This window comes from Sinocyclocheilus grahami, unplaced genomic scaffold (genome assembly GCF_001515645.1).
Source record: "Sinocyclocheilus grahami isolate Dianchi unplaced genomic scaffold, SAMN03320097.WGS_v1.1 scaffold48.1, whole genome shotgun sequence".
NCBI lineage: Eukaryota > Metazoa > Chordata > Actinopteri > Cypriniformes > Cyprinidae > Sinocyclocheilus > Sinocyclocheilus grahami.
Genome location: NW_015505227.1, coordinates 389,073 through 399,332, shown reverse-complemented (window position 1 = coordinate 399,332; position 10,260 = coordinate 389,073). Strand labels below are relative to the sequence as shown.

General features: G+C 43.4%; 1 pseudogene; it reads left to right on the top strand.

Annotated features, from left to right (window-relative positions):
* Positions 1-8,781: 8,781 nt before the first annotated feature.
* LOC107582908 (mast cell tryptase-like) lies at positions 8,782-9,687 on the top strand (annotated as a pseudogene).
* The last annotated feature ends 573 nt before the right edge of the window (positions 9,688-10,260 follow it).

The window sequence follows — 10,260 nt, the reverse complement described above, 5'->3', positions numbered from 1 at the left end:
GAGATCAATCGATAATTTTTTAGAATGATACAGATTATTTGTATGTTTATATGTCTGATAAACCATATGCATAACTGATATAGGGTCTGAAGCTCTGCAATATGATCAGGGATACTGGTTGTTGAAAATTTAATTATCTTAAATACAATGTTGTCACACTGTCTATAAACAAAATAAATCCAAAAGAAGGAACTGACTTGGGGAATGTTCACTCGATGCGAGTCTCTCTCTCTTTATCCTGTCATAATATTTTTATGTAAACCATGATACAATATTTTGAAATTCTAATTTTATAAAAGTGAAAAAAATAATTGACCCCAAGCTTAGTAGTGTACATAAAGTGTGTGTGTGTCCCAGCTAATTTGTGAATTCATCTTGATGCTAAGTGGAATCCCGCAAAATAAATTGTTAAAGCAAACTAAACCAAGGAGAAAATTGTAACAATATATGTCCCTGTTTGGTAACAAAGGAAATGACAGGTTGGAAAATGCCTTCAGACCCTTTTAAAGTGAACTGAACCGAGGCCATCTTGGGAGATGTACATTTAGATAAAAACATGCACTTTGAACACAGATCGTTTTGGTTGGGGTAACCAGGTGATCACAAAACCAGTTAGGTCAGGTCAGGGTGTCACATATCTGGGGGGCACTCCAGAAAGCAGGTTATGTGACATACCCGTGTATAAGTAAGGTAGTAAGCGGATAAACCGAGTTTTCAGTTACAAAAATGAAGGTAACTTGTGTAAGTAGCAAGTTCTGTTTCATGTTCATGTTTTCCATGTCTTTAATTTTGTAATTGTTTCATGCTCCATGTTAGTGTCATGCTTCCCTTGCCTCATGTCTCTCTGCCTTGTGTATGTGTCATGTTCTGATTGGTAGTCTTAGTCATGTGTCTTGTTCCCCATTGGTTTGTTCATGTCATGTGACCCTCCTTGTCTGCTATAAGTAGCCTTCATGTTCCCATTGTGCCTTGGTCGTGTATTGAATGTATTTAACCCACTGTTGGTGAGTCTAGTCTGTTTGTGTCAAGTCTGATCATGCTATGTCTGTTCAAGTCAAGTCAAGTCTGTTCATGTCAAGTCTGTGTCTCGGATTATTGTTTGGATGTTTGGATCACTCTGTAAATAAACTGCACTTGGGTTCTCACTTACGCTCGCCTTCAGTGGATTGATCTTTACATCAACCTCCTTTTATTTACCTTTTTCTCTCACATTCTCCATCATTCCTTTCACCTTCTCCCTCTATCTCTCTTCCTAAAGATTGTTTGATCAGTAATTCTGGGTTCTTTGATGAAGAGGACCGTTGTGCTCTATATGCTTTCATAAAGAGGTGAAAAGATCCATTATATCGTTTTTTTTAATTTTTTTATTTAATCTTTATCTTTTAAAAAGTGCACTACTCTTGAAAAACTACTCTTATTGACATTATAAGAGCATACACTACTGAAGTTCAGCCTGCTTGTGCCCTCTGAGATTCAGGATGTTTGCATAAGTAGTAGAGATCAATCGATAATTTTTTAGAATGATACAGATTATTTGTATGTTTATATGTCTGATAAACCATATGCATAACTGATATAGGGTCTGAAGCTCTGCAATATGATCAGGGATACTGGTTGTTGAAAATTTAATTATCTTAAATACAATGTTGTCACACTGTCTATAAACAAAATAAATACAAAAGAAGGAACTGACTTGGGGAATGTTCACTCGATGCGAGTCTCTCTCTCTTTATACTGTCATAATATTTTTATGTAAACCATGATACAATATTTTGAAATTCTAATTTTATAAAAGTGAAAAAAATAATTGACCCCAAGCTTAGTAGTGTACATAAAGTGTGTGTGTGTCCCAGCTAATTTGTGAATTCATCTTGATGCTAAGTGGAATCCCGCAAAATAAATTGTTAAAGCAAACTAAACCAAGGAGAAAATTGTAACAATATATGTCCCTGTTTGGTAACAAAGGAAATGACAGGTTGGAAAATGCCTTCAGACCCTTTTAAAGTGAACTGAACCGAGGCCATCTTGGGAGATGTACATTTAGATAAAAACATGCACTTTGAACACAGATCGTTTTGGTTGGGGTAACCAGGTGATCACAAAACCAGTTAGGTCAGGTCAGGGTGTCACATATCTGGGGGGCACTCCAGAAAGCAGGTTATGTGACATACCCGTGTATAAGTAAGGTAGTAAGCGGATAAACCGAGTTTTCAGTTACAAAAATGAAGGTAACTTGTGTAAGTAGCAAATCATTCTCTGAACATAACCTGCTCCGGAGCAGGTTCTGTTTCAGGGTTAGTTTACTATAGAGCTATCAGCGCATGCGTGACCTATTGACGATACTCCAGTGGGTGTGGCAGATTGCGCACAATATTATTATTACAATATAGTTATATAATATACTATATACTGTAATATATATAGATATATACATATCACATCATGGATCTACATTATATATACACATCATGGATCTACATTTTCTATAATGTATTTCTATAATAAAAATACATATGTGATATGTCTTATAACTAACATCAAACAAACAATATAATCCTTATTCTCAGTAATTAAAGATTAAACAAAAAGAAAAAGGACTGCACAACCACCAATTAGGTGGTGATATGCACTAAGTATGTAAATGGCCATTGAAGAAAAGAAAAAGAAGGAAGCAGTATGGTGCTCTTTTTCTTAGTTTCCTTAGTGACTCGTCAATTCTTTGCTCTATTGAGAATGTCTTGTGTGTTAACGACAAACATACTCTGGGTTGACTGAACTTACTCTCAGACGCATTTTTGGAACCAGCATACCTCAAGCAAGGAAGGTTTGGGTTAATCAACCGAGAGTTCAGAGCATGTGATGGTAAGTTAACCTTGCTTTCTGGAATACCCTCTTGTTCTGTTTTGCTTTAGTTCTAGCTCCTGTGTTTGGTTATACTAGTTTCCTTTGTCATTTTCCTGCCGCTGGTTAGTTTCCTAGGTAACTCATTGGTTAATTGATTATGCTCACCTACATAAAACTGCTTGCAAATAGATCCAGCCTAAAATCTTCCTCCCTGCAACCAACCGTGACAGAAGAACGGACCACTTAAATGGATCTAGCAGCAGATCTTCTTCCTCTCACAGGGGGATCTTTCCCTCAAGGAGCACACACAAAGGTTTCTAGATCTTGTCTATCTGGTGCACTACCCTGACAACAGCCTCTGTGTGTTCTTCCGGGCAGGACTCAGCGCTCCGATGGCCCTCGAAGGACATTTATCGTGTTTGTGGTCTAGATGCTTTTTCAATGTGGATACCCCCCCCCATATTACCGGAGATGGTAGAGACAGATAGGAGGATCTCAACCCCACAGCACCCAAACCATCCTCTGCTCGTCCTCCAGAGCCCAGCCAGCCATCACCCCCATGCTGAGACATTAAGCCAAAGCCCACCACGGACAGAGAGTTCAAGCCTGCAGCAACGAATGTGCCAGTACCAGAGAGGGGGACTGAGCCAACCATCGCCCCAGAGCCTGAGTCCCAGAGTGAGTCTGACCAGGTGTGTGATCCGGTCCTAACATCCATGCCAGAGGGACTATTAATGGAGCTTGATACAGAGGAATGCCTTATTGACTGGGAAACGGAGGTAGTGCTTCCCACCATGCCCACCCACAAACCTCCCTCACCACTGGTTCCTTCCTGTACTGTCACTGGTTCCGCCCAGCTCAGAGTCTTCTTCATTGTCTCTGGTGCTGCCCAGCTCTAGTTCTTCATCTCCACCAGTTCTGTCTTCGTTCCCACCCTCTCTGTCCAGCACTGAGTTCGTTGCCACTGCTCCTGCCCTACACCAAGCCTGTCTCCTCACTCAGCACCTGTTTGATGAATTTGTACATATCTTACCTTCCTTTCCTGCCTGCTCCACCTAAGCCAGTCATTCCCTCGGCTCTGCCTCCGCTGGCTCCCTCCAGCCCCTCAGCTCCACCATCAGCCCTGCCACACAGCCCTGTTCCACCTTGGGGCTTCTGGTCCCTGTGACACAGGGCAAGTTATCTCATAGGCCTATGTACATTTTATAAATGCGTACAATGTATTCATATACATACAGTGTGTATAGAAAAGAATCATCCCCTTTAAAATAATCAAATTTTGTTGCTTTGCAGCCTGAAATGAAGATAGACACACTTTTTGTTTTATCCAGCTGTATTTACTCAATGCAACTTATAACATCCAAGTGAAAGATAGGCTACAACACCAACATGTCAGAAAAAAATCACTGAGATGGAATTAAGCATCACCCCTTTGTGTCAGTCTTTTGTTGAACCACCTTTTGCCTTAATTACAGCCTTTAGGCTGTTGGGATATGTCTCTACTAACTTGGCACATCTAGACTTTGCCGTGACACAGGGCAAGTTATCTCATAGGCCTATGTACATTTTATAAATTCGTACAATGTATTCATATACATACAGTGTGTATAGAAAAGAATCATCCCCTTTAAAATAATCAAATTTTGTTGCTTTGCAGCCTGAAATGAAGATAGACACACTTTTTGTTTTATCCAGCTGTATTTACTCAATGCAACTTATAACATCCAAGTGAAAGATAGGCTACAACACCAACATGTCAGAAAAAAATCACTGAGATGGAATTAAGCATCACCCCTTTGTGTCAGTCTTTTGTTGAACCACCTTTTGCCTTAATTACAGCCTTTAGGCTGTTGGGATATGTCTCTACTAACTTGGCACATCTAGACTTTGCAATATTTGTCTGCTCTTTTCTTATAATTTTAGAGGTTAAAATTAACACCAGAGTCCAACTCAATTACACAGTTTTCATTGTCATCATGTCAGATTTATTCAAACATGCTTGTATAATTAAGCTCCCTCTAGTGTTTTATTTTTTTAAGCAAACTAACGAACTGTGAACACTGGATCACTTTCCTGAGGTAAATGCAACGTCAAGTGACATATTGTTCACAAGCTGTTTTATTAATGTCTTTGCGCGTTTGAAACACTAATTGAGAGTTTCGGTAAGTTGTACAGCATTTCAGCTTTCAACATAACTTTTTTTAATGTTCATTATTTGAATATTGTGATAACATGGGCGGAATCTGAAAGCTGAAACATTTATTCTTATCAGAAGTAGCACAGATTCCTGCGTACCATAGGCACGGTTAGTGAATGAGTTCCCTTTCGATACTTCACTTTGTACTGCGTCGCTAGACGCTACGGGAAACTCCTTTTCTCCAGCAGAGCTAAAATGGGCGGGGCAGCTGGCTATATAAGCAGGTGCTCGGTATAGGATCACTGATTCTTTCTCCTTCAGCGATGACATCTACTGCTCTTCGCTGAGTCTACGAGATTTGAAGCCTTCGCCAGCAAGCTGATCCAGCCGCCTTTCTGCAACTGCAAGATCAGCTCACCGCCTCTGCTCTCTGCTCACCGCTTGCAGCTCGCCGCCCACAGCTCGCCGTTCGCCACTCTCAAGCAGCACTGATCAGTGCGCCGCTTCAAGCAGCTTTGTTCCCGCGTCGCTCTCAAAGGCAGCCCCGGTCAGCGCTTCGCTCACGAGCTGTCTGCAGAGCGCCTGTGTTGATGTTTTCCTGCTTGAGGAAACAAAGAGCAAATTTCTGAGCAAATTTCCTGCGACGTTGTTGCAAATGTCGCGCCACGGCTGTGGCTCGTGCAATACACCACTGCACACTGATGATGGGCACAGTGAATGCGTGCAATGTCTGGGGAAATCCCATGCAGAAGCCGCGCTCACTGAGATGTCATGTTCCCACTGCGAGAGCATGAGTTTTTGCGCTCGCGGATAGCTTTCTTTTCAGAGAGCGACCCCGCCATTCGCGCCCCCCCGTTTCCTTCCTCCCAGGAACCTGTGAGGAAAAAACAGCGGGGTAGAGGATCACAGCGCTCGGATATGAGTGAGCTTACGTCGGCTCAAGGCCCGCGTACCCCACTCTCTCCACAAAGAGAGGTTTCCCCCGTCTCGTTCTCCTATCCACACTAGCGCCCCTCTGCCATCGCGAGTGACCTGGTTTCGTTTGGGGGATCGGATGACGAGCCGCTTGATGACAGCATGTCCCTAGCGGCCTCGGATGCTGAGGATTGGTCGGGCTCCGTTGCTGACCCCGCCCCCTTACCGTCCGCAGAGCCAATCGACGCCAGGTTTGGTACGGACACAGAGCTCATCCATGTCCTATCAAAAGCCATCGAGGAGCTCGGATTGGAGTGGTCTTCGCCTGAAGAGCCCACTCGCAGCCGCCTAGATGAGTGGTTTCTGCCGGGACGCCACCAGAACCCTCCTCAGCAAGCTCCGTCCTTCTTCCCAGAGGTTCACGATGAGCTGTTGAAGTCATGGCGCGCCCCCTACTTAGTTTGTTTACGCTCCTCTATCTCTCCCGCCCTCACTACGGTCGACGGCGCTGCACAGAAGGACTATGATAAGCTGCCTCCCCTGGACGAAGTGGTGGCTGTACACCTCTGCCCCTCGAAGCCCTGCCGAATGACTTCAGCCCTCGCTGGTCGTGCTTACATCTCAGCGGGCCAGGCTGCGTCTACGTTACACTCTGGCGGTGCTCCAAGTGTACCAGGCAAAGCTCCTTCGCGCCATTGATAAGTCTGGGCCAGAACACTCTGCATCATTCAGAGAGCTGCGCAGCGCCACCGATCTGGCCCTGCGCGCCATTGGGAGGTCACTTATGGCTGAATTTGACGGAGATCAAAGAAGCGGATAAAACCATCTTCCTTGACTCCCCGGTCACCCCCACTGGCCTTGTCGGACCTGCTGTGGAAGGGTTCGCCGAGCATTTCACGCCTGCACAGAAGTCGTCCCAAGCCATGCGACACTTCCTGCCGAAGCGTTCCAGTTCTGCAGCTGCTGCCTTAACTGTCTCTCTGAGCTCAAAACGCTCCAGGAACCATATCCCCGCCCTAAGGCTGGATTTAATCCTTGCTGGGTTTGACTATGTCTCAAACCCACTTAAGTTCCCACGTCTGGGCTTAGCTTCCGGCACGCTCTCGGCCCTATCTAGTTCCGAGGCTGTGCAAAGCTCTAAGAACGATTATGTAAGGCCGGGCTCAACCTCTATGAGTTAGCCCATTTCTTTGCCGCCTCTTGACCCCGAAAAGAATCCGGGTCTCTGGCTATGGCCTGCTTCATTGTAGTTGATCTACAGGGCCCCCTTCTGGACGCCCTGGACAATTACTTATAAGTCTGCCATAGCACGGTGTGATTGAATAGGTACCCGTAGCGTCTAGCGACGCAATACGAAGTGAAGTATCGAAGGGGAACGTACTCGGTTACTAAAGTAACCTCGGTTCCCTGAGATACAGGAACGAGTACTGCGTAGCTAGCCGTGCTTTGATGCTGCACGACTCTGTCGTCGCTTCAGTCGATGTGAATCAGTGATCCTACGCCGAGCACCTGCTTATATAGCCAGATGCCCCGCCCATTTTGGCGGGCTCGGGCACGCTGCTTCGCCATAGGCTCGCGCAGCTCCGCTGCGCCGTCATTGGTTCATTTCTGAAATGAACAGCAGATGCACTGCTGTGATTGAAAAAAAGGCTTCAGTAAATCGGAGAAAAGGAGTTTCCCGTAGCATCTAGCGACCCAGTACTCGTTCCCGTATCTCAGGGAACCGAGGTTACGTTAGTAACCAAGTACGTTTGAGCCTGCAGTTCCTCTGCCACAGCACTAGATGGCACTCTTAGCAACTAAATAGCAACTCAATTTTGCAGTGAGTAAACGCAAAATCAGCTTGGTCACTGGTGTCTTCTGCCAGTACGAACAATTAGCCTATGTCCAATTTGCAATCAGTGTGCATAAGTTACACTCCTTCCCTGTTTATTACAGAGAGCAGTTTGATTGTTTTGGGCTTCCACTACAGGCATTAAGGCCAGAGACAAAGTATTAGGTTATTGCACAACAAAAAATTATTTAAATGCAATGTGATTGCAGTGCATTTGTATTGATTCATGTTAATAAAATGTGTGGACAATGGCTGTGTGTGTATAGGCCTATATACTAACAGAACACTGGTTTTAAAGCATACTGTAATACTATAACATTTTAAAGTATAACCAAAATGACATAAATTAGAGAATTATGACTTGGTCTTTAATAATATTGATATGAGTGGAAACACAGATATGCGCTACTCAAAGAACCAGTTTATCGGTGTCAGCGCTTCTACACCTGCATATCTCTGTGTGAACCAGTTCTGACTGAACTAAAATTGTCAAGAAAACTAACATAAATAAAATAATATTCATTTTTATAGTCTCTAATCCATTTAACAACTCAAAATATTTATTTCTTCATTTTTACAGGCTCACTTTGTCAGTTAGATGGTAAGTTTCTATGCTCTTAATGACCATACAAACATTAAATAAAAAGTTTTGATTTAATTTGTCTAGAATTAATGAATTGGAGCATGAATTTTAATTATAATGTCATATATTTAGTAACAACTTAAGATTATTCAGAAAGTAAACTTAATTAATTTTGGTTTCATGTTGATTTCAACAAGAAAAATCAACTTTCTTTTCTCTCATCAGTATGCGGTCAGGCTCCCCTCAACACCAAGATTGTTGGAGGACAAGGTGCAGTTGTGGGGTCTTGGCCCTGGCAAGCAAGCCTTCATAAAATTACATCTGGAAGTAATTTTTGTGGTGGGAGTCTAATCAATAAAGACTGGGTTTTTGTCTGCAACTCGCTGCTTCCAGAAGTATGAAGTGATATATAGCTAATAGATAGTAGATGAATTAAGACACTGATATTTGCCTCTATTGGTCTCAAACCCAAATGAGATCTCCAGGATAGTGACTCGGCTCATCAACCATCCCAGCTGTAGCACAACTACCCAAAACAATGACATAGCATTGCTCCAGCTCTCCTCTTCTGTGACATTCACTGATTATATTAAGCCAGTTTGTCTGGCAGCTGCTGGTAGTGTATTTGGTGGAGGCACTAAGAGTTGGATCACTGGATGGGGCAAACTCAGTTTTGTAGGTGAGTTCAATCAAACACGTCTCTGATTCAAAACTTTGTATAGTGTTTGTCAATAGAAAATAATTAAACTTGTTTCCACCATGCCATTTATGTTAAAGACATCCAGATTCCAAACATTCTGCAGGAGGTGCAGATACCAATTGTAAACAACAGTGTTTGTAATAAGGCCTATGGAGGAATCATAACAAGCAACATGCTGTGTGCTGGACTAAATGAGGGTGGAAAAGATTCATGTCAGGTATGATATCACTTAGACACTGGCTTATCCCTGGGTTAGCGTCTTTCTAAACCTCGCTTTTATCCCTGGGTAAAGCGGTTCACACTCATAATTTAGAAGTGGGGTTAGCACCGATTTTGACCCGTTTTAAATCCCTGCTGATATTAACATTAGGTTTTCTTAATCTATGCAGGGAGACTCTGGAGGTCCAATGGTAAATAAGAACGGTTCCCAGTGGATTCAGTCTGGCATTGTGAGTTTTGGTTGAGACTGTGGACTACCGAAGTTCCCTGGCGTTTACACTAGTGTGTCTCAATACCAGTCTTGGATCAGTACTCAGATAAGCAGCGATCTGCCTGGATTTGTCTCATTTTCCTCAACTGAATCCAGCTCGGGCTCACCCTGTCTCCTCTTACATTCCCTTTCCCTCACATCATCCATCATTCCTCTGATTTTCTCCTTCTTTGTATTTTCTTAAAGGGGTCATATGATGCAATTTAAATTTTTCCTTTCTCTTTGGAGTGTTACAAGCTCTTGGTGCATAAAGAAGGTCCGTAAAGCTGCAAAGACTAAAGCCTCAAATCCAAAGAGATATTCTTTATAAAAGTTAAGAGTCAGCCCCGCCTACCTAAAACGGCTCGTTCTAACATGCCCCCACATACCTATGTCACTATGTGGGAAGATTTGCATAACGCCGCCCAAATGTTCACGCAAAGAAAGAAGGCGTAACTTTTATTCTCGCTGTAGTATTGTTGCCGCCGCCATGTTGTGAAGGTGCGGTGTGCTTCGTTGTGAAAGCGAAACTACTTTGTTTGGCCTTCCAAAAGAGGACGATATCGCTTCGTCATGCCTGGAGCTGATCCGTGCTGGCTGAGGAAATACTTCAACTTCGCGCTGTCGATCGCCGGATCGACTTTCACCGTGGACGAAGCGGAGTCCAGTCCGGGGTCGTCATATGTGGTTGCCGCAGGCATTACAGTATGGTAAGGGACGTAACATTTCCGTAACATTCGGCCAATCACAACGCACTGGATAGCTGGCCAATCAGAGC